This window comes from Quercus lobata, chromosome 4 (genome assembly GCF_001633185.2).
Source record: "Quercus lobata isolate SW786 chromosome 4, ValleyOak3.0 Primary Assembly, whole genome shotgun sequence".
Taxonomy (NCBI): domain Eukaryota; kingdom Viridiplantae; phylum Streptophyta; class Magnoliopsida; order Fagales; family Fagaceae; genus Quercus; species Quercus lobata.
The window spans coordinates 82,019,757-82,047,687 of record NC_044907.1 but is presented as its reverse complement, the minus strand read 5'-3'; the positions used below and the strand labels follow the sequence as shown (position 1 = coordinate 82,047,687).

The window sequence follows — 27,931 nt, the reverse complement described above, 5'->3', positions numbered from 1 at the left end:
CCGTCTGCCTCTCTTACTTTCTAAATTTTTGGCCTTGTTTGGTATGTGTGTTTAAATAACAATTTTCAATTTTTTTGAAAATACATAAAGAGAAAAAAATTTATAAAAATACTATAATATTGTTTAAAAATTTAGAAATGTGCTAATAAAATTATGTATCAAAAAGAGATTTCCAAACTCCAATCGTTTGTTGTGACTTTTAATAGTAAAAAAGTTAAGGGAAAGGACATTGGCTTTTTATTGTAAGTTGTGGGAGTGTGCCCTGCCTGACACCCACGTGAATGCACTAAATTGCTATCAAATGGCATTTTAACTTTTTAGTGAAAAAGGCTTTTTTCTTTTGGTACCCCGGGTTGTCTGTCAAAATTGCTGTGATATTATTATTATTATTATTATCATCTATATATATATATATATATATAACTGAAGCCTTTGAACTCTCCACAATTTTCCACATCAACATTTTTTTAATTTTTAAATTTGATTTATTTTTTTAATTAAATATATATACTCCCCTTCTTCAAACCAAATACTATTCTTCCTCGATATAATTCTGAAACCCAAACCCAAACCACCATCAGTCCTCCTCTCCTACGACTCAACGACTCCGCCTTCTCTAGCACAACCGCTCCACCTTTGTCGAAGCCACCAACTTCGAAAATCTCTCTACCCTTCTCCTTCCCCCAAAACCCAAATCTCTATCCTTTTCCTTCCCTCAAAACCCAACTCTGAAATTTCCCAAATCTCTATCCTTTTCCCTCCCTCAAAACCCAACTCTGAAATTTTTTCTAAAAACTATAAAAACTAAAACTAAAACCTGTAACATGCGACCACTCCTATTTATTCTCAGAAACCATCTCCTTCTCCCCAAATCCTCACCCAAAACTCCTATAGCATTCGACCCCTCCTCTCTCTTCTTAGAAACCATCTGGTCTAAACTTGCTCAAGTAGCAAATATAATACCAGTCCTATTTTTGTGAGCCCTGAAGCAAGATTTGGAAGAGGAGATCAAGTTTATTTGGGCGACTCGGACTGAGACTCAGGTAAGAATCTCTGTTTAATTGTTTATACCTGTGTCTATGCATCTCCTGGATATGAGTTTTATATTAGTTTATTAATTTTGAATGTGTAACTAATTTAAATGTCAAAACGTATCCTTATGATTACATATACAAACATAGATGATTTTGAAGGAATTGGAAAGTTTTTTTTTGTTTTTTGGATTTTGGAACTGTAACTATTGTGTTGTTTGTTTCCACTATACTCTTGATTATAGTCATTTATTGTTGAAATTTTAATTTGACTATGTTTTGGAGGTGTTATGGTATCTATTATTGTTGAAATTCTAGGTAGTTTTTTGATCACATTATATGCAGGGAATGGTTGCAACAATAATGCATGATGTGTGTTTGATAAAATGTCTCAAAAAGATTGTATTGTGCCATTAATGAGGAAAATTGACGTTTTATACAAGTGCAAAGAGTAATCCAGTAAAAGCAACACTTTTCGTATGTTGTGTGTCACCATTGGATAGACACTTTTTTATATTACAATAGCCCTTTTTCTATTTGGTCCTGAGAACATGTTGGATAACCAACATCAAAAGAGAAATAATTAGAATAGTTGATATCTTTAATTCTTTTTTGTTCATGGTTATAAAATTTACTGCCGTATTTCAACTTTTTTTTTCCTGGAAAAAATGAAAACTTAATGCTTTTTTTTTTTTTTTTTTTTTTTTTTTTTTGGTTTTGTAGGGTTGCTAGGAACACAACCTAGCAAGTGAGAGAATCAATGGTTGTATTTACTTTAACTATGAAACTTATATAATTATCTGTGTTACAATGTTGGTGTTTGTATTGATCCCCCTCTTTTTGTTGTGTTTTATTTGTGTGTGTGATTTAGATTGGTAGTAGATTGAGTTTGAGAAGAACTATGGGGTCAAAGATAATAAATTTGGGGTGGATGCCTAGGCCCTTATGCTCAAGGGTGTGAAAGAAGCTTACTTATGTTATCAAGGTGGTGACTGCCTTCTAATCAGTTCCCATCAAGCTTACTTATCAAGCTTGACGTTCCCATCTAAAAAAAAAAAAAAAACCAGTTAGGCCAAAAAAATTAATTTTATCCTCACCTTCACACAAGTTAACTTTTAAAAACCCACACTGTTGAAGAGCAAGAACAGAGTCCTGCCTTCACTAGCCTGCCACCACCGGTCAGCTAGCAAAACCACTACTGGTAAAACTAATCTCTTGTGTTTTCCCCTTTCAGTTGTAATACCTGGGATTTTCTTTCTTAATCTTCTTCTCCTTCTAAGTGAGAGTTTGTTTGTGTAATTTGGGTGGCTCAATTTCTTTTTCCTTCCTCTTGATGTTCACACTGTCATGTTACTATATTGTGCTTTTTCCTGAGACTTCGTAAGTGTGCGGAGAGAGTTTAGAAGGCTATCACCACCGATCTATTGCCACCATCAGATGGCTGGAACTGCTGTAGGTAATTTTTTTTTCTTGTCCCTTTATTGAGCATTAAATGTGATTTAGGTTTGGGTATTGTGGGTGTATTGATTTTGATATAGGAATTTTGTGTCTTAAGTTGAGGTTGTTTTCCTTCTCATTTGTGGTTTAGGTTTTTTGCTTCACTCCCCATAGAAATTTGACTACTCAATTGAAGATTTTCATCAATTTTGTTTCATGGTTGACTTTTTGTTTTTCTCTTTCCCTCTATTAGAGGAAGGTTTTTGCTTTGATTGATGTTGGATTAATCCGAATGAACTATGGACTTCGAATTTCCTCTTTAATCTGTATGATTTCTTCTTTATATGTTTTTTACTTGCTACTACTTAATAATTCATATAAGAAGATGTAGTTTATGCCTTACGGTTACAAATATCAATATAATTCTTTTGCATGGTTTTATTATAGCTTTGGGATGGCTCTTCGCATGAGGAACTGTTACATTAATGGAACTGAATGAAGGTATTTTTGTTGGACCAAATGGAGTTTAACCAATCTATTTTTATTTATTTATTTATTTTTGTAGGTAAAGATAAATTCTGCTAATGGGTTTCATTGGTAATAAAAAGAGATATTTGGATGACCAGTTTGAAGTTTGAAGATTTCAAGAATTGCAAGATGACAACATGTACATTTTGTGGGCAAAGGTTGCTAGCCAAATCTGGTGTGGCATTGGGTTACATTCATGAGGTAACCTTCTTTGGGATAAGACTATTTGGTGGAGTGATGAATTTTGGTTATCCTTCTCTGCAAAATGGAAGACAATGTCACTGTTCATTCACTAAGTAATATTCCCCTAATATGAAACTATTTTTTAAATTACAACTAGAGAGATGTAAACCAATTTTGAACTTATAAATCTATTCCTGTTCAAGAATAATAGAATCATAAAGTATAGTGATGATCTTTTTTTTTTCTTTTTTCTTTTTTAAATAGTAATTCATTTAAGCTAAAACATTATTTGCTGGGACTACGGCTTCATGCTGCTGAAATTGTCGATTTGAAATTAGTAGATTTATTACACCATAAGAAGCTATACTTGGTTCTTGATATAGATCATATGCTACAGAAGAAGAATATCTAAAATAAAAAACAGATTTGCAAGGTATTTCTGTTACCTTTATATTTTATTGTACTTTGGTAGTGTGCTTAGCATTTTGTATATCTTTGTTTTTAGGTATCATGGTGACATTCCATCTTTGTTTGTATGATCATCTCTAATAAGCTTGGCTATATACCATTGTAACTTGTCATGTTGTAGAACTTTTAGAGGTCAACATGAATGATTACCGTTAGGTTCTAAATCTGTTGATGAGAGTTTTATTTGAGTGCTTTCAATTTGTCAATAGAATGTTCAGATTTCTAACCAAAGGTACTATGCATTGTAAATGGCTAAGCTACTTGATCCTCTAGGAGAGTACTTAAGTGCTAAAGTGATTTCATGTAAGCATGGCACCCAATAAAATCAAAAGGGTCTTGATATCTTGCTTGGCCAAGAAAATGCTGTATTGATTCTTGATGATACAAATGTAGGTACATATGTGTTCAACTGAATATCTCTGTTTAACCAATTTATTTTCACTTTAATATAATAATATTTGTTACACATAATACTTTTGATCAACTGTTGTACCCACTAAAAGAAGAGGAAGTTCTTTCAACATTAAGAGTCCTCTTATTTGTAGGGAAGAGAGTCAGATTACGGAAATGGGCAATTTCATCATTATTTAAAGTATGTTGTAGCTTCATTCTCAAAGGATCTTGCTACATCATATTGAACTGGACCTGTTTGTGTGTTGAAATTAACTTGAACTCTTATAAAAAAGACATGGTTTTGTATCTACTCTGTGTGAAACACCATAAAGAAGTAAACTTTAACTTTTCAGCTTTAAATTATAAACTTTTTTTAGTCACTTTGGTTTCTCTTTAGTCAAACTGAGAAGGGTGAAGGAATATTAGAAAAACAAAAAACAAAAACTTGCTTATGGATTTTATAAGATGCATATGTGTTGATTGTGACTTTTATATTGTAGAATGATGAATAGAACTGAGAAGTAAATATGACATTTTTTAGGAGCCACTTGAAATAGTGAAGAAGCCTACAGGTTGCTTCTAATGTTGCTACACTTGGACTATTCAAAAGTTATGTAGACGTGTTTATGCATTAATATGTGGTGTATCTTTGTGGCAAATTTTACATATTTGAGGTTCTTTGGTGAACAATATTTTTATTTTATTTTTTGGTTATGTGTATATGTGTAATTCTTTTTTATCTTAATTTTTACCTAGAATGTCTAGATGAAGGATTTGCACTTAATCCATTGAGACAAAATTTGATCATGCAAGTGATTTTGCTACCAATAAAAAACTAGACTGTAACATGAAATTAATTCTTTTACCTAATTTTGTAGTCTAACTTGCAAAATGATTCTACTTTTAGAGTTGATCTCATTTTCAGTAGCTTTCCTGTGCATCGCACGGGCTAACGACTAGTTATTATTATTATTATTATTATTATCTAAGAAGTAGGAACAAGGAGCATCAATTCCCTGCTATTATAATTACTTAGTTGAAATTTTAAACAGAGATTAACATATTATGATAAAGATTTTTTTTTTTGGTTATCACAGCAATTTTGATAGACAACCCGGGGTAGCAAAAGAAAAAAGCCTTTTTCACTATTAAAAAAAAAAAAAAAAAAAAAAAAAAAAAAAAAAAAAAAAAAAAAAACCTGCCCTCCTAATTTTAAGTTCTAGCTCCATCCCTGACACACACATAAAAGCACCTTTGAAAATTTATTGCTTCTTGTATCAAAAGCCTATAATTACTTGGAAGAAATAAGAATAGTTAGTGAGGTAGGTCAAATCTAATTAATGCATTGACTGCTAATGAATCAAGATTTTCTAGATTTCTTAAAGTAGTCTACTTAGAGCAATTACATCAGCTTGGGCATAATTGTGCAAAATGAAAAAACTAACTACTTTTACACAATTTGAGCAAAAAACCTCCCACACCAGTTTGTGCATAATTGTGCAATTATGCACAATTGCTATAGTTACCGTGCATATATGCACGGTTACTGTAGCATGTGTATTTGTTATTTTATTAATTTCTGTTTGCACTTTTTTTTCTCTCTCTTCTCCGTGCACAACCAACGAACTCAGTTTTCCTGTCCTCATCTTCTTTTTCCTCAGATGCACACAAACAAATACACCCACACCCACACACAAACACATTCACACAGAGATACACAAACACACTCACACACAAACAAACCCACATGGACAAACCAACAGAGAGATAGATCGGAGCTCGTGGGTCTTGATCGGTGCTTGATCGGAGCTCGTGGGTCTTGACCGGTGCTTGATCGGAGCTCGTGGGTCTTAATTGGTGCTTGATCGAAGCTTGTGGGTCTTGACTAGTGCTTGATCGGAGCTCGTGGGTCTTGACCGGTGCTTGACTGGAGCTCGTGGGTCTTGATCGGTGCTTGATTAGAGCTCGTCTTGATCGGTGCTTGTGGAACGATCGGAGCTCGTGGGTCTTTTGCTTGAACGAAGCTTGACCGAGATGGGTCTTGCCTGATCGAAGTTAGGGAGATCTGACCGAGATGGAGAGTTGATGGGTACAGATAGATGGGTACAAAGAGCAAATGGGTATAGAGATGGATGGAGATGGGTACAGAGAGAGAGAGCAACAAATCAGAAAATGGGATGAGAAAGAGAGAGGGCTCGCATATATAAAGTGGTAGTTGAGGGAAATAATAAAAAAATTGAGAGAGTGAATATTTTATTGAAATATCTTGTAAAATAGATAAACTGATGTGAGTGTTTTGTAAAAGTGATGGTGTAAAACAAAAAAAAAGGTAGGTTTTAAGTATAAAATAAATAGAATCTTATGCACAAGTTGATATAATTGCTCTTAATAAAGTTTTTTTAAATTCTCACAATTCTTTTAAAATAAAAGATGCAATAACAAAAACATTAAAATTACTTTGTTTTCACTTCAAATTCAGAAATCGGTACTGGAATAATCTCATAAAGATAATTTTATTTATGATCGGTCGTAGACTTTGCAATGGAGGAAAGTCTACAACAGATAAAATTTTAATGAATAATTGTTATTTCATCATTTAAGCACTTACGAATAATTTTTTTTTTAATTCCTTTTCGATAAGTGGCACATAGGAACAACTAAATATTATAAAATCTTCAATTTTTATTTTTATATCGTTCTTCTTATTATTATAATGATTACTATTATTTTACACATGCCTACTTATTGTTTTGTTTAAAAAAAAAAAGTCGATTTGCTTGACCTCATTATGAAAGAAATTTCACTGCAGGCTGGAAATACTGGACCCATGCTAGAAAAACTGGTATAATTATAGAAGATTGGGCCCTCATTCTTATCTTTGGATTTTCTAATACTTTTCCACGAACGAGTTCGGTCCTTACGTTATCTTGTTCATAATTCCACGTGAAAAAGACACAGAATTGACTATCTGTCGGGTCAATCACGAAATTGTACCCAATAGCCTGGTCAAAAGAAATTAAGAAGGGGAAGTTTTTCCATGAAACGTCTTACTTTTATGTTGTCACCGATCTCTTTTCACTGTTTCAAGTTTTGATAAGGTTGTGTGAAAAGGAATACTGAGTCATGTGTGAATTGTGATGCCTCAAATGAGGCTTTCTTGAAGCAAGATTCATGGCCAAATGATTTGGAAGTAACTTCCCCAACCCATTATGTATAATTAAAAAAAAAAAAAAGTATTGTGTATTTTTATTTAAATGACTTTTTATATGAGTAATGACATTTTAGAGAAAATATCTTCAAGCCACTGGCGGAGCCAGAGGGGGGCGAGGGGGACACCTGCCCCCTGACTTCTCCTAAAAAATTTTAGTAATAGTAGTCTAAAGTTACATTCTGACATGGAGGAAAAAAAAATTGAAAAAAAGGACTTCTACTTGGTTAAAAGTTACCAAACCATTGCTTTTGTCTTATCCTACTGCAACTAGCACCTATTTCACTATTTTTTATTTTTTATTTTATATCATTATTTACACCATTTTTATTATTTATGATACTTTTCACAGCATTTTATTCTTGAATGATGCTAAAAATATTACAAATTTTACTACTTATATCTTACAAATTGGCATGTCACCAATCACAAAAAATAATTTCTAACATTTATTCATTATATTTTTTAAGTAACACTAATCACATTCTTACTCCATCAGTTTATAAATTTTTTAGTAGCTATGAATTGGTTATTTTTGTTTATTTATTTTAATAATATGAAATATATTCATATTCGCTTACAACTGTTTATTTATTTTGTTATTATTGTTGGTTAATATTTTTTAGATTAATTTCACTTTTAATATCATCTTTTAATTTTGCCCCCTCTAGACTAAAATTCTGCCTCTGCCGCTGCTTCAAGCTAATTTGGGCTTGGAGCAATTGGTACAGTCTCCATATGACGAGCTTTAAAACTTATAAGAATAACTTTCTGGTAAAAAAAAAAAACAAAGTGGACACTCAAGTAAAAGGAAACTTATTAGTTTATATAAATTGTATGTACATTGCAGGCAAGTATTTCAAAAATGTTTATAATTTTTTAACATTACTATTTTTATTTTCGACAGTTACTACTAGTTTACATGAATAGTACATTATAAAGTGCACATTGTATAAGATTTTTTTTTTTTTTTTTTTTTTTGCTGAATATCACTACACGCTTTTTCTGTGTTCACCTTCGTTACACCAATTAATGAGAAGCGGCCCGTTGCTTTCAGGCAGGAAAGAGGACCATTATTTTTGACACAAATCACACGGTTGAATTGACCCAGGGGTCTTTGTTAGTGGGGCTTTCTTGGAAGCATGCAGGCTATCAAATTTTTATTTATTTATTATTTTTAGAATCAACGCTACCAATATATTGGTAATGTACTTAGACATAACTCTAAAAATTAGTCTAAATAACAAAAATAGTTAATACAATAACAAGATTAGACTCAACGGATTGAATGAACAAAATATTTAACAAAAAGCCCATTCAAAAACAAAAAATAAAAAACTCTAATCATTTAAACTTGTAACTCGTTTAACTTATTTCATAAAAATAATCTATAATTTTATTTTTTTCTAAAAAATAATTTTGAAAGATAAATATTGTGATTGTAAATTCTCCTCAGTTTTACAATTGCAACAACTTTGCTCCCTTTAGTGGCTTGAATTACAGTCGCAACAGCGATTGTTTGTTGCTCTCCCTATTATTTTGAATGAATTTTCCCTCTAATTCAAATGATATTTGAAGATTGATGAGCTGTGTTGTCCAATAAGTCAAATAAAATTTAATTCCAATCTTCTAAGAAATATTACAGCCTCTATGTTTCAGCTTTCAAGGCAAACAAGTCTTTAACTATTTTTACAAGGCCGGCTAGAGCATATAGGGAACTAAGGCAGTCACCTAATTCCCCCAAATAAAAGGAGGTTCCCTCTTTTGACTAATACAATATAATATTTTATATTTTCTTTGGATTAAGACTTTTTTACCTTTTAAACTAGATTATATAAAAAATTAAGACCCCTTTTATTAGCCAATAAAATGCATTGTATATTAAAAAGACCCATTATAATCCAAAACATAGAAGATGAAGAAGGTAAAGAGACAAAATTACCTTTATATAGACTGTACTTTTTATTAAAAAAATAGATATTATAGTCTGTAGACTCTATTTGTTACTTTATTAAAAGATTTTTATATTTTAATTAGTTTGATTTTTCCCATTTCCATTGGAACCAATTTTTTTTTTCAAATATTTCAAGTAATTTATTTAATTTGTATCGTTTAGGCATATTTTCATTACTTATCCTTTAAGAATAACTAGTATGTAGACCCGTGCTACTGTACGGGAATAGATATATTATTAATCATGAGTTTATTCACGTTTAAAATGCTCAGTTAAGTCTAAATTCATATTATTAACCAGAAAATTTCATTAACAAAACTTAGCAGTATATATATTTTACACAGAAAGATGAACCTTGGTGACAATGTTTTCAAAAGATCCATTCACGCTTTTGAATCTTCAATCTCTATTGGTGATTGAAATTTTCGCAGCTTAAAAAATTTAAAATTAAAAAAAAAAAAAAAAAAAACCCTCAAAGTTGTACTCATTTTGTAGTTTTACGATGTGTCATTTTGTAACATGATGGGCATTTGTGTGAAGAAAAAACCTCTGAAGTTCCATGGCTGATAAAAGAAATTCTCTCCAATCTCTTTTTATAGAGAGAGGGGTTTGTGCATGTTTTTATACATCCTTCATAGTTGTATTATCACGAAGTAGGTCTAATGGATTTAGATTGGTACTACCAATTCCCAAAGCATGAGTGTTTAATGTGTTATTAATTTCATCTCATTGGCTTCTGCACATTACAGCAAAATTAAAAATAATTAGATTGTATATGTATATAGTAAAATTGGACTCCAATTTCAGATTCTAATTGAACAATTTGAATGATAATATATGATAGTAACAACAATAGGAAAATTCAAATAAAAATTCGAATTAAATTGTAACAATCTGAATAAAAAATTCCAATAGAAAGACAGGATCGAGTGATCCACTCCAAGTAGGCGACCAAACTTGCGTAAATATAGAATAATAAATCTCTCTCTGGAAAATTTACATTGTTCATAACCTTTACCTTTACTAAACATTTTTAGAACATAGTGACTCACATCTGCCATCAAGACATTTACAGCCGGGTCCTCTCCAATTCGCGTGAGATTCCATTGATCACTAAGTTCCTTTGCAGCCTGCAAAAAGTATCATCCATCAGTCCACAGCAGTGCTTTCTTCATTTTATAGGTGCCAAACCTAAACAAAAAGCCAAATATAAGGATAGTGAATTTTAGGCATAATGTGCATCTAATCACATATCAGCAATTTATAACAAATGTAAAGATGCAAACTTTGTAAGTGAATAGTAAACAAAACTCAATGTCAGAACCAAGAAGAAAGTACTTTAATCCGAAACTCAGTGCAAATGTAAAGATGCAAACTTTGTAAGCAATTTATAACAAAGACGCAAACTCTGGCTTTGCTATCTTTTTGGAAATTATGCACTGTACCCAAACCAAGTTCTTATCACCGATATTAATCTCTTTGGTTTTCACGTTTGACTACAAAATCAAGAAAAAACATAATTAGCACCGTAACTCACTTGACCCAATACATAGAAGTGGTTTTAATGAGAATGAGCTCACATACATTTAGCCACATGATGCAAAATTCAACTTCAATTTCAGATTCTAGACACATGGCACAAAATTAGAGTTCTAATTTGGAATTCAATTTCACACTCTCTCTGCTTCACCTATTATTTTATATATAGATTTACTTTGTGTATTAGTACTAATTTATTTAATTATATGGTAAATAAAATTTTTATTTGTGTAAGTTTAGAGTATAAAGTGAGCACAACATTTACTAAAGTTGCAATCTTGCTTTGATAAATTAGGTTTATTGTTCTCTACTTTAAATATATTTTAATTATAATATATTTTTCAATTATAAATCATTTTTCATTTATTTTCAAATATTTTTTATTTATAAATTTTTAATAGAAAATATCCATCTAAATATGAAAAACTAAAAAACGGACGATGAGCAAACTAGAAAAACAAATTGAATCACAAAAGGCATATATGGATAAATTTGTTACAAATATTAAACTAGGAACAACAGAAAATTTGGGTGAAAATATAACAAATGAACAAGAAATCCATTAGAAAGAGTTACAAAATCATAAAATTATACAAAAATATTATTTAATAATAAAAAATTAAATTAAATTAAAGCTGCACATAAAGTTTTCGCCTTAGGCTCTAAAATTAGTTAAGTTGGCCATGGTTAAATTGACTTTCATATTGAAAATGTAATATCTTAAATATGCTTAGTGAGATAACGATTCTAAGCTTCTATGTAAAGATATTTGAATAAAATGAATAAAATCAAAGTGAATTTTCAGCAAAACTCTTAGTCTCTTACAAATCATGAAAAGTGAATGATATTGGAAGGTATTGTTAACATAAACTGGGGCCTTTTGTTTAATATGAAATTTGCCCCATTTTAATTGTGTTTTTGTTTAAATATTGCATACGTAGGTGTGGATGTGAAAATCGAAGTTGTTAGCCTTTTATATAAGCGCAATGTTCAGGCATATTAATTCAAATATGAAAAGTTTAGTTATGAAACCAAATTCTGATTGAGGAAATTTTTGTTGATGATAAACAATGTTTTATTAGTTGATATAATTCAACATTTGTTATTTTGCAAGAGAGAAGAGGACACTTGACAGAGCCACAATATGAATCTTGTTCAAGACTTGACTTGCGATATATATATATATATATATCATTCTGGAATTGACCATCTCCATGATAGGACCACTTGTGAAAGGGTTTAAGAGAGTTGTAATATTCTTGAACCTGCTAATGGGGTCCAATTTAGAACAAAGATGGTTCGAAGTTCTAACTCATGTGATCTGCAGTTTGCACCAATACAAATCTTAAGCCCGTTGTTTTTAGGAAATAGATCCATTATTGACGACACAATACAAATCACACGGTAGAGTAGTTGACCCAGGGGTCTTTGCCAAGGTAATACTGGGTCTTTCTTGGAAGCATGTACACTATCAATTTTTTATTTATTTTAATTTTTAGAATCAGCGCTATCAATATATTGATAATGAACCTAGACATAACTCTAAAAATTAGTGAAAATAACAACAAAAATAGTTCAAACAACAACAAGATTAGACTAAACAGTACAAGTGAACAAAATATTAAACAAAAAGATCATTAAAAAAAAAAAGCACTTATTATTCAAATTCATAATTCATTCAATCCATTCCATAAAAATAATTTATAATTTCATTTTTCCTAAAAAAAAAAATGATAACAAAAGAGATATTATGGTAGTGAGTTCTCCTAGGCTTTATAGTTGCAAATTGTAGCTGCAGCAACTTTGCCCTCTTTGATGGCTTGACTTGCAGTCTCAACAGTGATCATCCGTAGCTTACTACCTCTCTCTCTCTCTCCTTTTTTTTCTTTTTTGGCCAAAATGTAAAACTTACCCTTTAAGTTTCATCACTTTTCATTTCAGTCTTTTAAATTTGTATTTTGTCATTTTAGTCCTCTAGGTTTTAATTCTTCTCAATTCAGTCCTCTATTAACATTCCGTTAACATTCCATCAATTCCTACCGTTAAATTGCCCAAAACTACGTAGTTTTGGCCTTAACATAATATTTAATATTTATTTTATTATTTACTTCTTTTTCTTTTTTTATAAAAATATTAATTACAAAAAAACCCCAGAAATTAACATAGTGGCCCTCCCCATCTGAGGAACACGACTTGAAATTCACCCACTCACAACCTTTATATTATCTCTTTTATCCCATCCTTTCACATCTCACGTGCAAGCTAGGTGTAATGTACCTTGAACAGTGGTCTTGTTAGTTCAGTGATTTTGGGTGGGTGCTTTGTATATTTGGTTTGGTTTTTACTTTCAAAAGGGGATTCTGAAAATGCCTATGTTTCTGGCCTTTAGGAGGGATGGCCAGATGGGGTTGTTGGGTATGAAGGTGGTGGAGATGGGCATGTTCTAGATCTGGACACTGCTGTCAAAGATGAGGTTTTGGGTAGGGTTGTTGGAGCTGGTGTAGACTGAAGAAGATGATTGAAGAGCTGTACTTATCTGAGGTTCCATCTGTGTTCATTTTTCCAATTCGTGTTCTTTGGATGAGGATGAGTGTTATTTTAATTTCTGATTTCTTTTAACTAACGTTTTTTTTTTTTTTAAATTAAGAAATAAATAATAAAATATATATTAAATATTAAGTTAAGGGGAAAACGATGTAGGTTTGAGTAAGCTAATGGCAGAAATTGATGGAATGTTAATGAATGATTGAATTGCGAAGACTTAAAATTTAAAAGGATTGAAATGACAAAATATAAACTTAAAAGACTAAAATGAAAAGTGATGAAACTTAAAGGATAAGTTTTGCATTTTTACCTAATTACAATGAGAAATCCTTTTGTTGATCCAAAGGTTGACCTTTGAACTCAAGACCCGTGGATCTTATAAGTTTTAAAGAACCACTAGACTAAATTTCCCGGTCAATCATGGCTGCCAACTTAAACCTTCTCAAGTTTCTGTTCTTGCTCTTCTTCTCATACTTGGGGTCTTCTCATGCCCAATACAACAAACCAGGCGATACAATTAACTCCTCCACTAGGCCTTTGCTACATTCTCCAAATGGGAGGTTCAATTTGCATTTCTCCAAATCGGCTAGCTACACCTATTTAGGTGTATTTCGAATTTTACCCAATGATGCGCGATGTATATGGTATTCAAGTCAAATCAGTCCTAGTGCTAATGACTCCGACGAGTTTATTTTGGAAAACAAGGATGGAGCCTTGAGAATTAGTCACCAAGGTGGGATTCCTATTACACTATGCTCTTTCGCTACCAATAAGACTGTTGCTACTATTGGATTCCAGAAATTTTGTCTTCAATGAAGTGTACTCCAATGGATCTACAAAGCAAGTGTTATGGCAAAGTTATGATCATTTGGTGGAATTGCTTCTTCCCGGAATTAAATTAGGTGTCAACCACAAAACTGGTCAAAATTGGTCACTCAAATCAAGGTTAATTGGGGACTACATAATTCCAGGGGCTTTCACTCTTGAATGGGACCCCAAGGGACTTGAATTGGTGATTAAGCATCGAGGGGTGGTTCACTGGAAAAGTGGAATCTTGAGAGACAACCAATTTGAGAATATTTCACCAGAAAGAACATCTATGTATGATTTCAACGTTGTTTCAAATGGGGATAAAGAATCATTCTCTCTCATGTATAAAAGTCAGCAAAGTCTGCTACTGACGTGCGTGGTTTTTCCTGAGGGAACCTTTGTGGAAAACTCCATAAACGGAGCCGTATTGATAGCTGGAGTAGATAAATGTTATGGATATAACATTGATGGAGGGTGGCAAAGGTGGAATCAACTAGAGTGTAGGCATAATGGTGACACGGTTGATATTAAATGTGGTTTTTTCAATAGTAAAGAAGACTATTATTATACTACTCCAGACACAAATCTTGCCCTCAGTGACTGTCAAGTCAGTTGTTGGAACAACTGTAGCTGTGTGGCTTTTTATTCTCTATATGAAAATACAACAGTGTGCAAATTTTGGACAAATATAACGAACTTCTCTCCTGACAATTTCTCAGTAGAAAGACTCCATATCATAACGCCAGGGACTTCAAATTCAACGAATCCCAATAATATAACACCGAAGGCTTCTCAGAGTGGTATGTTTACCAGTTTCTTGTCCTACATGAACAATACAAATTCTCCAAACTGTATCAAACAAATTCTATTAGATGTTGTAAAATGCAACAATTGTAAAAAAAAAAAAAATACAATTATGCTACAGTGCAATTCTAAATGTAGAATCGCACTGTAGCTCAATGGTAAAAACAAAAATTATTTTTTAATTTGTTTGATCTTCTCTCTCCTCTATCTGTAAATCATGATTTTCATTATCTTTCTCTCTCTTTCTTTCTGCTCTCTCCTCTTCTTGCTCTCTCTTCTTCAATGGCATGGAGGCAACAGCGTGGAGGCTCGATCCGCTTCTGTGGTGGAGGTCGTGAGTTTGTTCATGGGTTTCCGGCGTGGGTTTGTTCATGGGTTTTTGGCATTTAGGTTGGATTTGGGTGGTTGGATTTAGGTCTATTGGTTGTATTTTTTCCGATGGGTTGGGGGATTTGTTCCAATGGGTTTGATGATGGGTTACGGTGTTTGCTAGGTTTGTTTGGTAGTGGGTTTCGGTGAAGATGATGAGGAAGAGTTGGTGAGAACAGATGGGTTTGGGATGAATAGAGACAGCGACGGGCGACCCTTTCTCTCTCGCAATCATTGCCAGTGAGAACAGATGGGTTTGGGATGAATAGAGATGGCAACAGGCGACTCTCTTTCTCTCACCATCGTTGCCGGTGAGAACAGATGGGTTTGGGTTTGGTGAGAATAGATGGGTTTGATTTTGGATTTTGATTTGGTCGGATTTTGCTATAGATTTTGCTCAGTGGAGGTGGGTGGTGTGACTGAGAAGATGGACGGTAGTGGTGGTGGTGGGGGTGGTGGGTGATTGACAGAGGAAGAACAATAGAGATTAGAGAGAGAAGTAAAAAATATTTTTATATTATTTTAATGTGTAGTATAGTAAAATAAAAATTAGAATACTGAATGTATTGTAAAATGGTATTGTATAATTGATAAAGTGGCTTTTTAAGATGGTAAAATAGAATAGGATGACAAAAACAAATGCTCTAAGCGGCTCTTCTCGATCTTAACTATTCTATTTAAACACTGTCGATATGCAATAATATTCCATTTTTTTTAGAGAGAAAATTTTTGAAATGATTACTGATCACAGCTGTTTATGACCTGTAGGAAAAAGCAAGTGGATATGGATTGGTATTGTAATTGCCATTGCTTTTGTAAGTTTTTCTTGTATAATGTGCTATTGCTGTCTACTAAGAAAGAGAAAAGTTGTGCTTCAAGGTAAATAATTCACATATAAATTGAATTTTTTAGATAATTCATTTCACTTTTTTCATTATTATTTGCTATATTTAAATGGAAGTTTTGATTTTAAGAAAATTTATACAGGATATAACGAAACCACGAAAGAAAAAGAATTGTGTAATTCAGTGATTTCAAATAGATTTGATGATGTGAATGAGTTTCCAAACGATAGAAAGAATGGATTGGATATAACTATATTTAGTTACGAATGCATCAAGGTTGCCACTAATAACTTCTCATTAGAAAACAAGCTTGGAGAGGGAGGTTTTGGACCTATCTACATGGTGTCGGGGACGTTTTGCGACAAGAGCTAAAAATGCGAAAACGGCCCAAATCTCCCATTGGGTTCTTTAGAAGTGTTTGTTTATGGAGAATCAAGCCCAAAATTCACAATGTATAAAAAAACAAAGGCTAATGGTGCTTTCATAAGAGAGAATCAAAATGCTAACAACAAAAGTTCAAAAAAATTATAAAAACATAACAGGTCTGAAATTTCGACCCACAGTAACACAGAAGAGGAAATTAAGGGAGGTCATGAGGAAGAGAGGGAAGGTTCCCCTGTACCCATTTTTCCACCCCCAAGCTTTGGAATTGTGAGAATGTTTTCCAGTTCAATGGGTTTTGGCTCTCAAGTTTCAGCTCTATAGGGAAATCATGTTTCAACAGGTTTGAAACTTCGACCCACAGTCACATAGAAGAGGAAATTAAGGGAGGTCGTGAGGAAGAGAGGGAAGGTTCCCCTATATCCATATTTCCACCCCTAAGGTTTAGAATTGTGAGATTATTGACTGGCTGAATGGGTTTTTGCTCTGAAGTTTCAGGTCATAGGTAGAACATGGCTCCTTTATTTTGAATCTGATTGGGGCCTTTTGTGTTGAACTTGGGGTGCTCTAAGTGACTAGTTTATGGTCAATAGAAGAGGCTTTGAACCCCAAGGTCTCAATCAAAGAGGCTATGGTCAAATTTGCTTTAATTGGGTAAGAGAGTTGGCTTGCTTTTTACATGATTTTGGAAATAAAGTGGCTGACTCCATTAGCTATTCTTTCCTTGTCATTGTAGGCTTTTGATAGCTGCATTTGGGTGGCTGAGTGGGCTAGGCTGTTCAACCTTTTTCTTAGGGTCAACTGTGTTTTGGTGTGGAAAATGGAGATAGGCAAAAAATTAGGGGCACAGTCACCCAGAGCATGAAAACTCTTTTGAGGTGAAAATTTTGAATACAAGACCTTCTCCATGAGCCTGAGGTGCTACCAGTGTCCCTTGCCCACTTGGCAGCATGCATGGGCTAGGCTCATGCAAAAGGTCCAAAAGGAAACAACCCATACCCACCAAACCACTTCCTCAATTTCCCCAATAAGTCACATGGGCTTGGGCCATGCTTTAAAAGAATAAAATAAAACATAATACATGAATTAGGCTTGTAAAAAAAATGTGTCGCGAAAATGGGTATCAACATTAGCCCCTCGAGCATGCGTGGTGCTTGCGGCATACGTGTGAGTAGTTGATGTTTCCCATTGCTTGAAGATTTTGCAAGTTTGGGAATTAGTTTACCCAAATGCTTTATTTTTTGTTGAGAAGATATTGGCTGATTAAGCCTATCTTGCATAAAGACATTAGGTTGAAGAAGTCCACTTTTAAAAATTTCACGGGTCACGGACATAGACACTTGATGGTTATTTGTTCCACTAAAGAACATCAATCGGCCAATATATGTAGCGTCTTATGCATAATATGATTCAAAGTACCTTGAGAAAAGCAATAAGGATTGGCTTTCATGCTCACATGCAACTTTAGAATCTTCTCCTTGATGACTTTTGTGACCACCATGGTGATTTTAGCTAGCATCTTTTTATAGTGTCTTTCATGCTACTTGAGGTAACTTCAGCCCTTTATAGTACTTAAAGGCTTGCCTTTCATGAAGGCCATGTAGCTTTAGCCCTGTTTTCTTTAAAGACTTTGGCCTTCACGCTACTCTCACATATAACCCATATTGTCCTTTCTTGTCTTTTACATCTTAGCTTCCTTAGTTTTCCTGAAGCTTTCTCATGCCACTTATATCCTCCTTTTTATTTTCATTAAACCAAAGCACCATTTGCTCTACATTTTCAATAGACCTTTCTTTTATTGCTTTTGGCTTCTCAGTCCGGTTTGCTTCAGGCATGACTCCAAAATCTTTTACTTCTCTTAGTCTTTCAAGGTTGAACTCTCCAAATCAAGATTTGTAAAAGCTTTTTTTTTTTTTTTTTCAAAACCCTTTAAACTCCGTCAAAACTTGCGACCCCCACTTTCAATCCTCCACCATATTTGCTGAAACCCAAGGGAGACAAGATGATGGTGGGGAAACAGAGAAGATCTTTGTTGATGGGGAGCAAGTGGGTTCCATTGGAAAATTTGTTGGTGCCAATGGTGGTGGTGAAGTGATGCCGTCGGCAAAGAGAAAAGAACCGTCGTCACTAAGGAGCAAGATTTTGTTGCAGGAGAAAAAAGCTGAATAAGCTGACTAGATGTTGATTCCGTTCTTTGCGCAAGCTTGACAAAGTCAGATGCAATCCACCCAAGTGAGCTAATTTTGTTTTTTGCTGATCTCTTGGCTATATTTGGCAATGTGTTGAATAAATTGTTCAATTAAATTTGTAGAGTAGCTTTTCCTTGGAAAAATGATAGTCTCATTGCATTGATTCATGAGGTTGAGTCATTGTTCTCATTGAAGCCGAAGCTCATGTTGAAGTTGATTCCCATTGATTTCAATAGTCATAGAAATTAGGTTGAGATGCGGCTATGCTTGACTTTGTGTTGGAAGTAAATTGTCCCCATTGTTTGTTGTAAATTTGAATGAGGGAATTGGGTCCATAAGAGGAGATGATGATGGCCAATTTGGTGAGATCATGTTTTCCAAGATTAATTTCGATGAAGTCGTAGCCATGAGCGATACTACTGGCTGGCTTGGGACAGCTTACTTGAGATAGAATGGAGCGAAGATATCATTTGGCAATGTAGTATAGAGGTGTGACATAGCTACTACATTGGTTGGCAACCCCTTGTATCGTATTCTTGTGATGAACACAAGTGAGAGTGATAGTCACTGAATGATAGTTGCTTCTCAATTCAGCAAGCTTGAAATGAAAGTGTAGGAATAAAAATTGAATTTCTAGTGCAGAGGCGCATAGCGGTTGAGTAAGACTTTAGCCCCTAGCAATGCCATTGAGAGTAAGCCATGTGTTGCATAGCTTGATTATTAGCATGAATTGTTGGAGCCGAAGTTGGTGATTCCATGTTGCAGCCACTATTCCTTCAATGTAATTATCGACAGCCTCAACACTTTACATAGATAGTAGCTCCGTTTGTTTGAAAATGAAGCCAAAATTTCTCTGGCAAGTTAAAATTTGTTGTGGCAAGTCAAAACTCGCTGCCAATCCCTTTTCATTCCAATAGGGATTGTTGAGTGCACTGCATTGCCGTCTTGCATAGAATAAGTGTACTTTGAGAAATATGCCTATTTTGAGCGGGAACTTTGGAACTCACTTGGTAAGTCACACATCTTCTTCATTTTTTTTTTATTGCATATAATAGTATATGAGTGAGTTGTACTTGATTTCTTGTAGGATGACTTTGGCTTAGACAATTGTGATGCCGTTGTTAGGACTTTCATTCCCAAGGCCAATCCCATTGCCAATGCATCATTTTTTGAGGTTAAAGCCGCTGCGAACAATAACATAGACCTGCAATAGATGGTACCATGGCTGCCACTAATAACTTTGGGCCATTTTTAGTCTGTTTCTCTCATGTGGCTTTAAAGTAAAGAAGAGAGTGATTGTAAGCCAATGCCCCGAAGATGGTGATGTTGGAAGGGACTACGACATTGCTTCAAATTTTTCCTTCGCCTCCTTTCTTGCTTTCCTTTTTTTTTTTTTTTTTTATCTGATTGTCTTGTTTTGAGCCCAAGCTTTGAAATTTCGAACTAGTTGAAGTGTGTAATATGGGCTGCTGCCTTGGAAACATTTTCTCTTGTATTTCACCCTTGTGGACAACACACTTATGTATAGAGCAGCTCCTGTCTAATTATATTGGTGCTACTTTGAGTTTGTACTGTCATGGTTAATAGGCACAATTTGTATTTTGTACAAAGAAACACATATACGATGTCTCAACATATAATTTGAATTTTGGAATGAAAAGAATGATTTGTACCTCAAGGATGTGAATAGTTTGTATTTTGTACCTTGAAAACGAGTTTCTACCTTTCTTCAATAGGTCATGAGCATGTTTTTGTTGCGAAAACAACTCTTGTATGGCTATGACCATTTGAATATGTTGAGAAAAAGCTTACTTGGAAGGGTCAAGTGCACCTTGCAATGAAGTAGCATAATTTCGATAGATTATATGCACTTAGGCTCTTGAAGATTACTTGTGCTTGATTGGATAGCTCGTGAATATGGCTTTGCCTTTGCAAGGACAAGTTAGTAGACATGTTGCTTGGTTGTAATGCCTTTGCGGACAGGTTTTGGCTAAGTGCATGTCTTGCTATTTGTGCACCATTCTTTAGCACTCTATTGACGGGTAGATTTGGTTTCACATACAACAGCTCATATATATTAAAGCTTGGCTTGCCACTTGGTTGTCGACTTATTCTTGACATGTATTAGGTTGCTATTTCGTTAGTTTCAAAAAGCCCCCACATATGGGCTGCGTTTTGTGCATGCTGCGGCTCATGGTGCACTTGTTTGTTACCGTTTTCATAAAGGTTGATTGCATTCTCACAGGCAGTGGCTTGAACAAAGCTCGTATTACTATCAATTTTTGAAGATATCACATTCTTGGATATAACGCCTTATAGAATGCACAATTTTGCCATTCTCTTAAGGAGTTTTATCCTTGCACATAGTGAATTACCATTTGGCAATGGGATAATAGTCCATTAACTTCCCTGCCGCTTCATAAGGTTTATGCATCGACTTTCTCATCCTTTTAAGGGCTGGCTATGTCTCGCATGTAGTGGATCATCGTGCTTGAATTTTAAGATATTATGTTGGCTTCCTTACCGCTTTGTAAGGCTTGCCATTAAGAAATTTTGCTTTCCCTACTTTGTCGAGGGTATTGCATCCTCACAAGTAGGGGTCTTGCCACCTATGAATGATATGACGTCTCGCCAGCTTCCTAATCATTCGGTAGGGATTTCCTTTGAATATACATTGGCTTCCCTACTTTGTTGAGGGCTAGTCGTGCCCTTACAAGTAGGGGTATCGCCATAATAAAACGTCTCATTGTCTTCCAAGCCATTTGATAGGGCTTACCATTGAGAGAGTCTGTGTTTAGTTTTCCCTACCTTATTGAGAGTTTTTTTTTTTTTTTACTCTCTCATGTAGAGGCTTTGCCGTAAAAGTAATTTGTTGGTTTTCTTGCTGTTTCGCAAGGTTTCTCATTAGAAGAAAGCGTTAGCTTTCCCCACCTTATTGAAGGCATTGCACCTTCGCATGTAGGGATCTCACCATGCTTGGATAACATGATAGTTTGTCGGCTTCCTAGTATTTCATAGGGCTTGTCTTCGAAAATTGGTATAAGCGAGACCTATTGTCGTCGCTTATGAACAAGATATCAAAGCAACAAATGATATGTTTCTTGATGAGTTTGGCTACAACCATTCCCATCGCTTTTCTTGAGTCAAATTGCTTCTGCCCACTTAGTGAACTATTTAGTGGCGGCAAAGACCTGAATGTACTCATTCAAGGGCGAATGGATAGGTCCGATGATTTCAAGCCCCCGAGTATAAAAGGTTATGGAGCGCTCACGTCCTGAAGGCTTATATGGTGTGTGCATATAAGCTTGGAGTGCACTTGGAAGTGTGGTGACTTTAGCGAATTTGGTTATGCCAAACCAATGGTATCTCATCACCAAGAGCTGTTGGTAGGATTTATTCCTCCCTTAGTACTCACCATATTTCTTCAAGATGAATTCCAAAAATGGGGTTCCTCATTTGCTATATAGAGGGCAGAATATAATTCCTCTTTGTCGAAGATTTGTTGTGTCACAGACAACGTCTCCATATTCAGTTAACTTGGCTTCTAATTTTGGGACAATAATAGGCTAAGTGTCGGAGATGTTGGTATAGGGTTTTTTCATTCCCAGCACCACGGTTTTTCTCCCACACTTCAGTTAGCCTCTTTGTCAAAGATACATGGTACCGCAAACAGCGGCTCCATACTTTGCTTGCTTGGCTTCTAACTTTCAGACAATGATGGACTAAGCATTAAAGATGTCGGTATAGGGTTGTTGCATCCCTAGCACAACAATTTTTTCTTATTGGTATGCGCAGATCAACAAAGATTTTGGATGCGTGAGCTCGTCATAGCTTAGCGTTCATGAGCATGTCATGGCTTTGGTGAGAGGGAATTGAGTTCAGATTTTTTTTGTCGTTGGTTGCTCCGAGAAGGTTTCCGTTTCACCCTAAGTGCAAATGTGATTTATGTTAGTAAGCGATAGTCATGGCCAAGCAAAGTAGCATAAATGACTCATAAAAAATATTTTGATTAAAAATTTGAAAGATTAAAATGGTTTAAACAATATGTATAAAAAAATGAATTAGCGAAGAGAGTACTCGAGAGTCTTAGCTTAAGCGTGCTTTAAACGATAGTATGTCACTCGTATGACTTCAAAACTTGGCTTATGAAATGTCGCTTCTTAAAGACTTGATGTATGGTTGTAAGGTTGAATTTATTCAACCATCTAATTAGCTTTATTCCGTGCCAAATTTGCTTGTATTTCAGCATTTAGTAACTCTGTATTTAGGTGGGCTTGTTGTAAGGGTAGTGAGTGAGATAGAGTGAAGTTTGCTCAAGAGTGTGCAAGAAAACAAAGACTTGCGGGTGACTCGCGGCTGTAAGTCGCCAGACACAGCACACGTGCCAAGAATGCCAGAAGGTGAACAGTCATGCTAGCTGGAGCACTACAGGAGAAAACAGGACAACTGGCCATACGGTTATCTCACGACTGGATCTCGCGACTCAGTCAAGTTGCGAGGCCAAGCCACGAGCCAGCCCTGTTTTGAAAAACCTAATGTTTCACATTCCTCTCTCACCCTAGTATATATACCCCTTATACCCACAAAAGAAAGAGAGCTTCCAGAGAGAATTTTGAGAGAAAAACCCTAGAGTAAAACAAGATTGATTCATTTACAATCTTTACATAAGTGCCTCTTCAAATTCCTCAACTCTCTTCCTCTCCATTGCAAAACCCTTGAGAGACTTTTTACCAAAACCTTGTTCTCACCATATCCATTACTGTGAGAGGGCTGTTTGGTGTTCTGGGAAGCAGTTAGGAAGGAACCAATCTTCATTGGTTGATGCTATGGTCTAGTAGCGGAATCCGGGAAGCTAGAAAAGAAAAAGGTTCGGCGCAACCTCGTTGGAGCAAGAAGCTTGGAGGGCTTAGGTGCATTAGGTAGATTAGGCTTAGAGGGTCTATTGCTGTCCATGTATCCCAACTACATTTTCTAGTGGATTGTTTACCGCTTGGAGGGCGGCGGAGAGGTTTTACGCCGAGGGCTTTGGTTTTCTCTTCGATAACACATCGCGTGTTGTTTTTGTATTTGTATCTTCCTTCCCTTTTATCTTTGCCTTTTATTATCTGCTGTAGATTGTGATTTTAATTTGGCTTAGATAGTTTTTCCAATTTTTATATTATAGCTTATGTTAATTTTCCGCACACTAGTTGTTTGACATAATGCTTGAATTGGTTAAGTTGTAATTTGGGGGTCTAAACGTTCAAGGGTGTTTTTACACTATTTGAACTTTCAATGGTGTGTCGCAACCTCAAGGCTTGGTGCATGGAACGTCTAACGCCTTACGGTGGGCCATTTAGCTATGGTCTTTAGCTCTTTGGTGAAGACTTCATTTAGAGGTGATGCCAAAAATGTTTAGCTATGAAGGGTCGCACATAGCAGCAATTATTGTTGTGCTAAAATGAGTTAATCACCCGCAACAGCCCCCATATGCTCGACGCTGGCTTAGCAACAATATAACTTGATGTATGGTATGTCGCTACCTCAAGGCTTGGTGTATGGAATATCTACTGCCTTGCGGTGGGCCATTTAACTATGGCCTTTAGCTTTTTGGTGAAGACTTCATTTAGCAGTGACGCCAAAAATATTCAGCTACGAAGGGTCGTATATGGTGGCAATTACTGTTGCGCCAAAATGAGTCAATCACCTGCGGCTCCCCCATATGCTCAGCGCTAACTCAGCAACAATACAACTTGATGTATGGTATGTCGCTACCTCAAGGCTTGGTGTAAAGAATATCTAACGCCTTGCAGTGGGCCATTTAGCTATGGCCTTTAGCTATTTGGTGAAGACTTCATTTAATGGTGACGCCAAAAATATTTAGCTAATAAGGGTCGCACATAGTGGCAATTATTGTTGCACCAAAATGAGTCAATCACCCCTGGTAGCCCCCGTACGCTCAATGCGTGAGGCTTTCTTGGTTTTGAAATTGATATTTAAAGCTTTGCATTGTTGATTATTGGTTGGAACCGTCATTCCCTTCGCGGTTGGATTTGTGGCTTGCCATTTTTTCCATTTTCAAGCTACAACAAAAATTTTCACAAATATCATGTAAAGCAAGAGATATATGATGATTCATCCATAAGAATGACAGCTAAAAATAATAATATAGATGAGTGGAAGAAAAAAGAAATTTTTCTTGAATAAGGAAGTTGATTCTCCCTCCATCCTTCACTTCTTGGGTGGTTTCCGGCGGTTGGAGCGATTTCCTCACATGATTTGGAGCATCTCCAGCAGCTCAATGAGCTAAGGATTGAACTTATTTCAGCTCAACTTCACCATGCTCTTCTTGCGCTGTAAAGTATCATACAATTTCTCTTAGAATGACAAGTTGGTGTGAGAAACATCATCTTTTTGCTGGTTTCACATCTTTGGATACATGACTTCTCTTGTTTCAGCTGCTTGACTCCCCAGTGGAGTCGCCAAAATGTTGGGGACGTTTTGCGATAAGAGCCAAAAATGCGAAAACGGCCCAAATCTCCCCTTGGGTTCTTTATAAGTATTTGCTTATGGAGAATCAAGCCCAAAATTCACAATGTATAAAAAAAACAAAGGCTAATGGTGCTTTGACAAGAGAGAATCAAAATGCTAACAACAAAAGTTCAAAAAAAGCATAAAAACATAACAGATCTGAAATTTCGACCTACAGTCACACAGAAGAGGAAATTGAGGGAGGTCATGAGGAAGAGAGGGAAGGTTCCCCTATATCCATATTTCCACCCCTAAGGTTTAGAATTGTGAGATTATTGACTGGCTGAATGGGTTTTTGCTCTGAAGTTTCAAGTCATAGGTAGAACGTGGCTCCTCTATTTTGAATCTGATTGGTGCCTTTTGTATTGAACTTGGGGTGCTCTAAATGACTAGTTTATGGTCAATAGAAGAGGCTTTGAACCCCAAGGTCTCAATCAAAGAGGTTATGGTCAGATTTACTTTAATTGGGTAAGAGAGTTGGCTTGCTTTTTACATGATTTTGGAAATAAAGTGGCTGACTCCATTAGCTATTCTTTCCTTGTCATTGTAGGCTTTTGATAGCTACATTTGGGTGGCTGAGTGGGCTAGGCTGTTCAGCCTTTTTCTTAGGGTCAACTGTGTTTTGGTGTGGAAAATGGAGATTGGCAGAAAATTAGGGGCACAGTCACCCAGAGCATGAAAGCTCTTTTGAGGTGGAAATTTTGGGTACAAGACCTCCTCCATGAGCCTGAGGTGCTACCAGTGTCCCTTACCCACTTGGTAGCATGCATGGGCTAGGCTCATGCAAAAGGTCCGAAAGGAAACGACCCATACCCTCCAAACCACACTTCCTCAATTTCCCCAATAAGTCACATGGGCTTGGGCCATGCTTTAAAAGAATAAAATAAAACATAATACATGAATCGGGCTTGTAAAAAAAATGTGTCGCGAAATGGGTATCAACACATGGTAAGCCCCAAAAACTTTCTAAGTAGAGATGTATAAATTAACTTATGTCCAACAGTGACTAAACCTTGTTTGATCATCACAATAGGGAACATTGCTAACAAGTCAACAAATAGCCATAAAGCGACTATCAAGAAATTCAGGGCAAGGAATAATTGAGTTCAAGAATGAGTTGATACTCATATCTAAACTCCAACACATGAATCTTGTTAAGCTTTTAGGTTGTTGCATTTTTGGAGAAGAAAGGATGCTAGTCTATGAATACATGCCCAACAAAAGCTTGGACTACTTCCTATTTGGTTTGGAAAACATTAAATTTTTTTTTTCATCTTAAGGCTTCATTTGTTTTCTTCATAGAATTAATATAATTATAAAAGCTTAAATTGCTTCCTATTTGGTTTGGAAAACATTAAATTTTATTCATCTTAGGGCTTCATTAGTTATCTTCATAAAATTTATACCCTTATTAGTATTACTTTATATCAAGTATATTATTGATCAGATTTAACTTTATATTGGCCAGATTCAAATCAAAGCAAGCTACTAGATTGGAAGAAACGTTTCAACATAATTGAAGGAATTGTTTAAGGATTGATCTATCTCCATAAATATTCAAGGTTAAAAGTAATTCATAGAGATCTAAAAGCCAGTAACATACTTCTTAATCAAAGTATGAATCCAAAGATTTCTGATTTTGGCATGGCCAGAATTTTCAAGCAAAATGAAGTGGAAGCAAATACTAATAGAATTGTTGGGACATAGTAAGTTAACTACATGCTATTCTTCTAGAAAAAAGTAAATAATGCTAAAGACTATCACTCTTTTAAGTTCATCAATTCTTTTTTCAAATAAAAATGTTCATCTTGTGTTTTCTTGTAGCGGTTACATGTCCCCTGAATATGCTATGGAGGGTGTGTTCTCTATAAAATCAGACGTTTATAGCTTTGGAATTTTAATGCTTGAAATCGTGAGCGGAAGAAAAAACAACAGCTTCTATGATGATGAGCATGCACTCAATCTAGTAGGATATGTACGTATTATATATATATATATATATAACTTTGGATTATATATATTTTTATAGTTTTGTGTTCCCAAAATTTTAAATAATTGTTCCGTCTTTTAGGCATGGGATTTATTGCAAGAAGGTAAAGGGCTAGAGTTAGTTGATCCGACGATAAGGGAGTCATGTGTTGAATATCAAGTACTGAGATGCATTCACGTTAGTCTCTTATGTGTGCAAGATGTTGTAATGGATCGACCTACCATGTCAGATATGCTATCTATGTTGACAAATGAAAGTACACAATTACCTTTACCTAAAAAACCAGCTTTTTATATTGAAAGGAAATCAACTGGGGCAAATATTCCCAACGAAGAACCTAAAGTTTATACGGTGAACGACTTGTCCATTACTGATATGGATCGCCGATAAGAGGTATGAATTTTTTTTTTTTTTTGTCTTATAAGCATGTTAGGTGGGAATAAGTTCATATATGTGTGTGTGTGTGTGTGTGTGTGTGTGTGTGAGGTAGCTCATATCATAGTAATTTTATTAAATAATTTATTTCAAAATTCTTCCAATACCTTAGAGCATTCACAGCAGTGGAGGTATATTGCTATATTGCTAAAATTTAGCTCCACATATCCAAAAGACACGCTGCAGCAGTGGAGGTATAAGGAAAAAATTTAGATGTTCCGCTATAGTGCACATCTATATATAGATGTGCACTGTAGCTGATAGCAAAAAAAAAAAAAAAAAGAATTTTTTATTCGGCCGGTTAATAAAATAA

General features: G+C 35.0%; 1 long non-coding RNA gene and 1 pseudogene across 2 annotated transcripts; both read left to right on the top strand.

Annotated features, from left to right (window-relative positions):
- The first annotated feature begins 559 nt into the window (after window positions 1-559).
- Window positions 560-3,398, top strand: LOC115983833. Of its 2 annotated transcripts, XR_004090269.1 has the most exons (4): window positions 560-1,043; window positions 1,755-1,794; window positions 1,903-2,487; window positions 3,034-3,398. It is a non-coding gene; the product is annotated as an uncharacterized LOC115983833 (long non-coding RNA). The 2 variants fall into 2 exon arrangements; XR_004090268.1 differs by having other exon boundaries at window positions 1,755-2,487.
- Window positions 3,399-13,705: 10,307 nt separating this feature from the next.
- Window positions 13,706-27,573, top strand: LOC115985926 (annotated as a pseudogene).
- Window positions 27,574-27,931: the final 358 nt, after the last annotated feature.